This window comes from Trachymyrmex septentrionalis, unplaced genomic scaffold (assembly GCF_001594115.1).
Source record: "Trachymyrmex septentrionalis isolate Tsep2-gDNA-1 unplaced genomic scaffold, Tsep1.0 scaffold52, whole genome shotgun sequence".
Lineage (NCBI taxonomy): Eukaryota > Metazoa > Arthropoda > Insecta > Hymenoptera > Formicidae > Trachymyrmex > Trachymyrmex septentrionalis.
This window is the reverse complement of record NW_017305694.1, coordinates 622,728-630,503: the sequence shown is the minus strand read 5'-3', so window position 1 is coordinate 630,503 and position 7,776 is coordinate 622,728. Positions and strand designations below refer to the sequence as shown.

The 7,776-nt window shown below is 30.7% G+C and overlaps 1 protein-coding gene across 5 annotated transcripts in view; it reads left to right on the top strand.

Moving 5' to 3' along the window:
• Positions 1 to 7,776, top strand: part of LOC108751851 (synaptic vesicle glycoprotein 2B) — a 31,685-nt gene that overhangs the window by 4,825 nt on the left and 19,084 nt on the right. The window contains exon 1 of one of the 5 annotated variants that reach the window (XM_018492312.1): positions 2,361 to 2,442. The exons of 1 other annotated variant lie outside the window; for it this stretch is intronic. The gene's annotated coding sequence lies outside the window, so the exon portion shown is untranslated. Of the gene's footprint in view, positions 1 to 2,360; positions 2,443 to 4,627; positions 4,835 to 4,890; positions 5,336 to 7,776 lie in introns of those variants that run through there. 3 more of the 5 variants (XM_018492317.1, XM_018492313.1, XM_018492316.1) reach the window with 3 other exon arrangements.

Genomic DNA, 7,776 nt, shown 5'->3' with positions numbered 1-7,776 from the left:
TTCCTATTTAAAATCACTAGATAGAAAAAATGTATCAATGTAACATTTTGCCAATATATAGCCAATATATAGTGTACACTTTATAATTTATCTACACTTTAAGAAATTGAGATTGAGATTGGATTGGAATTTAACACTAATAAGAAAAAGAAAACCAATCTTAAGTTTAGTGAAATTGCTTTGATTGGTTAAATTCCTATCCAATCCAATCGAATCTCAATCTCAATCTCTGGTCTAACAGACTATGGTTTAATCTAATAGCGTTTATATTTATACATAGCACTGGTATAGCTGGTGCACATTCATTGTCAGTGTACTTTAAAGCCGTTGTACGCAAATCGAAATGTATGTTTAATAAAAATTAGAAACGATTTAATTCGGGAAATGTTCAATACATTTTATTGTGCTATTTGATAAAATATACATTGGGTGTTTTATTAATTGAGATATCTGACTTTTACATTCAGATTACACTTAGATTAGGAATATACGTAATTAATTGCATGTGCGCACTGTGCGCAGTAGTGGTATTAATGTGCACTGAGACGCACCAGTTCTGCCAGTGAAAAACGCTATAATATTAAAGAGTTGAACTTAGTTTCGAAACTGCGGTACTTTGTCAAAAATCATTAAATCCCAAAAAACCCCTGCGAGTTTTGTTTTAAACCCGTATAACCCTCCTCTTTTAAAATTTGTAGATCGCAATTGGTGTTTAGGGGTAAAAAGAGTTGCTTTTTTCGAAAATCTAATCGACGCTGAGGTAAAATAGAGATATAAAAAACGAAAATAAAGGTAAAAAAAGAATATTTCAATATATACTCATACAGCACAGATCTTCAAGGGATGTCGTAAAGTCGCTCAGAGGACGTTCTCTGAACGTCTTAAGAACGTTCTCTCGGATAAAATGAATGTGCTGTATATGAGTAGTGTTGTTATTAAAAAAATTACAAGTAAATTGTCCGAGAATAAATTACAAATAAAATGTCTGAATGCTTCGACTCATTTTTAAGCTATTCTCAATGAAAAATCGTATTCTCACATGAGAGTTTCAGTGATAAGGATCGAAGTTGTTAAATAAAAAAATAAACAATCCCTGCCTTTTCGTTGACAAGTATTCAACTAATAAATGATTTTGTCTTTTTCAATAGAATAAATCCATATAATTTATGATAGCTTACACTCAAATAACAATTAATAAGAATTTAAAATAGAAAAGTGTGTAAAAATTTCCTAATACACTTAATGGATTAATTAAACCAGACATGTAAAAGCGAAATTCAAAATATGTGAAGTAATGTGAAATAATTAGCACAGGTCTAACATACAGAATAAATACAACGTAATCACTTTTCATCGAGCGTTATCATTGATTTATTTCGGTCTTTCTATTTGTAGCATTTTGTCAACAGGCGGCGCAGTTTATTCGAAAATCGAGAGGAATGAAAATATAATGTAGTATCACCATGTATAATGTGCATTTAATATATAACGAATATACATATATTCATAAATACATTACGTCAAATGAATCCGTGAAAAACTGTGCGCGTAAAATTTTTGTGCGTTATATTCTTGTCATTCTTTGTCTTCTAATTCTAATAAATATTAAGAAATTTCAGAAAAAAAATATTATAAATTTTAAGCATTTAATTTTAGGGAAAGAATATAAGAAATTTTTTAAATACGAAGAGATATATATAGAATAGTATCTCAATGATATTCGGTTCTGATATGATTGCTCATTAAGATAAACAAAGAGATTCGGCGGAGGCAAATGTAGTCTTTAATTTCCCATGTGTTAATTAGTCGATGTTACAATATTACGGTGTTTATCATAGCAGAATACACACACATATATTTTCACGTTACGACGTTATCATTGACGCATGTGTCTCACACAATGCGTATGGCGATGCGAGGAGACGCATGAACGCGGGATGTCTTCGCGAGATGCAAAGATTGCGCAACAGAACGAAAGATTGGAAACGTGAAATTAGGCGTTAACACGGGCTGTCACGCACGTTCACGCACATGGAATACGCGTTCCACCGGAACAAAGCCGGATGAATGCACGATAAAATGATGTTATACAGGATGGCAAATAATTCATACCGATTTTTATCGTGTATGATAAATCTACGAATGATCCCACCTTATTAAAGATTCACGTTTGCAATATTTTCGCGAACGCCCCGTTTTCTCAGGATAAAAGATACAGAGCGTCCGAGTCACAATTCGTGAGACACATTCTACTTTCTTCTCTTATTTGCGACACGATATAACACTACGCGTGATAGAAATCATTCCACAATGTATTCTGCCGGGACCAGGGTGGGGGATCCTGAAGTGTCTTAGCGCCCTATATAAGCTTTGTGATTTCTCATGTCACCTTGGTAGTTCCCCAATTCGGGCGAACACTTCACAAAGCAACTCTCATACTTGGTAAGTCTTTCATATTGTTTCTTAAACCATTTTTATTTTTAAATTGTTATCAATTGTTTTTAAATCGTTATTATTACTCTTAAAATATTTAACATTTGTAAATGATGCGTCAGCAAAAAATAGAATCAAGGATTCCGAATCAGTTCGAGTTTTTTGCCAATTAAAAATGTCATTCCATTAAATAATGCTTGGACCTTTAATTATTCACTCTATAACTGTATAGAATCCTACTGCTAGAATTTTTATTACATATTTTTTAAGATATAGTTTCTTTTATATAACAACCGTATTACGAATGGAAAAATACATGCTATATGCTAGTGATAATTTCTTGTTTCAAGTATTTTAAAAGTTCATATATCCGCAAATTTATATCATCAGTTTATTACAAATATCAAATTTATTTAAAATATAATCTAAAGCTTAATAAGTTTAATAAAGATGATTAAATTAAAACAATTTTTAATTTGATTAGTCTCTTCTTCGATCAATTTTATAACAAGAATTCTTTAAAAAAATTAATTCTTTTGAGTACATAATAATGAGTTTTTTCTAAAATTTTTAATAAAATATATTTTAAAATTAACATCAAGAAAATATTTTCTGTTAAAGGTAATTGTTAAAAACAAGAAAGTAATTAAGCAATTACTTTTTTAATAGTATGATATTTGTCAGTGTGTACAAATTAAAAATTCAAATATAAATTGTACGAGTATTTAAGATTCAAGGAACTTGTATATCTATTTCAATAAGAAATTTTGATATTTGCATTTTTGAAATTTTTTAAATAAAAACTAAAGTATCCAAAACTTGCTAAAGCCTAACAAACAAGCCAATATTATTTGTTATCATTTTGGCGTCAAAATGACGTTGAAGACGATAGTAACAACAAATGACGTCAACTTATTTGTTGGAACATGATAATTTTTAAGTAATAATACATGTGTAAAATTATGATCTAAAAAATTATCACGCAAGTTTGGATATTTCGGTTATTAATTTTCAAAATTTTTAAAAATAAAAATTTCTTACTAAAATAAAGATACAAATTCTTCGTTAATCTTGAATATACGAAGAACTTGTACAATTTACATTTGGAATTAGAAGAACACTCAAGGCATATAGTGGTGAATATGTTAGTTGCTGTGAATACGTCGCAACTTTTTTCTGCGAAACCAGCCTTTTTAGAAAAAGGCTAATCTTTTTACAAAAACTAAAGCAGACCATTTTACTAGCCGTCATTTTACATAAAGGATAGTCTTTTTGCAAAAGGGCTAATTTCGCAAAAAGGCTGCGACAAATACACTTTTCCAATGAAATTACTCTTTACCAAAAAAATCAATAAGCGATATGCTACAGTCTGTTAGATGGGTTAAATATCGACAGTACACGTTTCTTTCGTTTATTCAGAGACCATTGTATGTTAGCGTTTGGTCAAAGACGCGCTAAACGTCCCAGGTTTGACGAAAACTTATTAGTCATTTAGCATGAAAATCTAAAAATGTACGGCAAACAAGGTTGCACCGAAAATGATTTGTGTCATGTGATCCCTTCCTCCTCCAGGACGGCAATGCAGACGATTCGTTTCTTTAAGTTGTAACCGGTTGAAACCGCTACCATAGTTTATTCCCTGACGTTTACATAACCGGTTGAAACCGCTTTCCGAGGATCTTGATGTCGGTTTATAGAGGGTTGGATCGCGACAATAATTCGTTTGATTAATTATAATATGCGCACGCGGCGACACGCTCGCAACACGCTCGTTACGTTCTCCTTTTCCTTATTTTTATATTCAAATGCCTTGATCCTATAGATATCGGGTCGCAGCGTCCGGTATTTTTATGATAACCTTCGATCTCGCCGAGGAGTAGTGATCCTTGCTCCAGTCACAGCGAGGTCGATACGTTATGACTGTGGTGGTTCACGCGATACATCGGTTGTACACCACTCGCCGATTATTCTTTATTTTTTTTAAAGCGCAATGCCTTACTGGTAATTGATGGTAGTAATGTCGCAAATAAGCTCGAAAAATTTCCAAGCTGTAAAAGAGTCAGCCCCCGCGAAGGACACACTCATCCTTGCATGTATGTGTCTCCGCCCCTCCAACGCACTGCAGTCAGAAACAATGGCCACTATATACTCGCCGAGTATATTGGTTCATATTAGTGGGAGATATCAGGTAGTTCTCTTTTAGCGTTTCAACGTTCCGACACTCGTTCGCAAGCCAAGCTCGTGGGTCAAGCGTCATTGTCGAGTGACAAATGCCGAACTTGCGATTCGTCTGACTTGACACGATCGGGCGAGGAACGGTTAACCGAACATTAAATCAACATTGAAATCCCGGGTCTCGTGGGTCACACGTGTGATTACCACATCCCGCAGATGTATCCAGGTGCGTCCCCGCCGCGTTATCAAAAACCATCGCGAAAATCGCCCAGCAAATTATCATCTATATCAACGCTTGACTCATATCTTGTATTTTCTGACAAATTGTAGTAAACGCAGTAAAAGCAGTAATTTTCGATAACAATAATTTTCTATCGCTAAAATACTTTGTGGAAGGTACACGTGTGCGCTATGATATATTACCAAGAATGTTAGATATTTCACGTTTGTGTGATACGCTCTCTTGAGTGAAATATGGTCTCTTTCTTACACAAGACGGCGGAAATTTACGAGAATTGTAAGAAGTGATTACAGCACATGTCATGAAAATTTGACATCGGCGCAAGAGATACCGTCTTTCAAGGAGTTTGCAAGCACACAGAAAAAATCATACGACCTTAGAACTCTGCGGGATAGGAAGTATTTTTCACGGAAAAACGTTTCATCGAATCCTTTCAGAAGGAAGATTGTACATACGCAGGGTTTGATTAAGAATCGCCATATCAAAGTAAGTTTTCAGAGCAAGCGTATCATTCTCGTGTTAGTAATATCGAAATCACTGGTATCAAAACTTATTAATATCTAATCACTTCTTTTTCTCTATAAATGGTCTCGTCTTCATTATAGAAGTCAATATCGTAAGAAAACGTTTTTAATGGATGCAGATATTGTTTTAATTCGGATTGACGTCGACTAGATTTTTATCTCTCACTGGAAATTGTAATTACGAAAAGTGGTTAAAGGCGGTTTCGTCAAAAATTTATTTTCCACACTTGGCAAACTCTTTTGATACAACTTTTTAGTATCTAATCATCACTGGCGTCTAATCACTTCAATAAATAAATAATTAATAAGAATATTGAGCCCGAATTCTATGCCATTGTCTAACAAGCATGACGCGAGTGGTATTTCAAATATTCTGTGCACTTTCTTCTGCTAATTTTGTCGAAAAAGTGATATTATGATATTTATAATTGAAACTGACCGTAATTCTGTACGCACAAATCATTCTTTAGTGCAGCATTCTTTAATGTACGTACCACTTCGAGCTCTTCATAGAACTCGACCTCGTTTCGTTTTCGCATGTTAGCATTAAAAATTAGTATTATTAGTCGGGAGTTCAAAGATGTTGATGCAAAATATAATTCAGAGACTATTATTTAACAAATATGAACACAAAATGTGGACTTACAACTAATTTTACAGTTTTATTAGAATAAAGCGATTAAAAAATCCTTTTATATAAAATAAAATATAATATTTTCTTACATATATACTATTACATTAATTGTTATAACGATATATAATTCCAAGTTAACTATTCTTTTTTTGTAAAAAATATTAAATATTTTTAAAAGGAGTATTTAAAAAATAATTATTTTTGTTAATACTATTATAAAAACTATATAATTTTTTTTTATTAAAGATTAAATTTCTTCAGTTGTAGGCTCGATATATAATGTATTTGGTTTAAGTGTATACACTCAGTTATTTTATTAAATATAACAAAATTATAAAAAAATTATTTTAATCAAGAAAATCAACACACAAAAAATATATTAACAGCATTAGCCAATAGCAGTTTAGTGGAAAATAATCTTATTGATTCAATAACAGCATTAATGAAACATACAATATTTTATGATATATTAGGTTGAGTAAAAAGTTATCGCGTATTTTTTAGCTCAAAGTTGTATATACAATATCTTCGTCAATAATGAATGAAATTCAAATTTAAAAAAAGGGTTTTAAAGCTTGAAATCTCTACTTTTAAAAGCTTATCACATTTTTTAAGTTTATATGAGTTTGATAATTTTTACATACCAAAAACTACGAGCTGAAAAAGACGAAAAATTTTCTTCTCACTTTGTGGATTTGTAACGTGTCCAAAACGAATTTGAGAAAATTTTCGATTACCTATCGTGAAAGCTTGATACTTTCCCTACAAAATCGTTTTTTTTTAATATTCCTACGACTTTTGATTACTGAGTTATCGCGGATTAAATAAAAGAATTATTTTGACTTTAATTGCTCATAACTCCATTAAAAATTGTCGTATCGTATAAATTAAAAAAGAGATTTTTAAAGCTGAAACTTTACTCTATCAAGATATATTTAGATTGTTGGTAAGAAAGTAATTGCGGTTTTTACTGATAGATGTCATTTAAAAAAACGCGATGACTTTTTAGTTAACCTAATAATATCAAAACTATAAACCAAGAGCTATAATTATTTCATTAATACTGCTATTCAATCAACAAAATTATTTTCAATCAGTCTTTTATTAATTAATGTTTAATAGTATTAATATAATATATCATATTTCCTGTATATAATTGACTTAAACAAAAGTTTTAAATTATTATTTTTTAAAACAATTTTTAGCAGTTTTATTTTTTAAATGAAATTTAAAGAGATTTCTATTTTATCATAATTTTGAGATATTTTATGATAATAAATAATAATAATTATTTAATAGTATGTATACAATAACATGTAATTTTTTATAGTCGTTTGAGATATTATTATTTGTATTGCTGTTAGATCTTTATCATAAATATAATAGCTACAGACTGCGCATTCCCTGATTCTCAGCATTCATGCTCCGTTAGAAAAAAATTGAATCATATCAGCATCTCTCTTCAATTTGATCTTTTAAAGAGATACCTATATAATTTAAACTACCTTTGTCTTTCTAAATAGATAATGACAACTTCATAGAAATGTGCAATGTACTTTTATTATTAGCTATCAATGATATTTATAAGTGGAAAAACAAATGTATTTGATAAAAAAATATTTTCTAATTTTTATTTAAAATATTGTGTGTGTGCTACGATTAATAAACATTTTTTGTTGAAAATATTTGGTTTTTTTTGCTCATATACCCAAAACATAAGTGACAATATATTTTATTAATAATGATTAAAAAATTAAACTTATTGCACA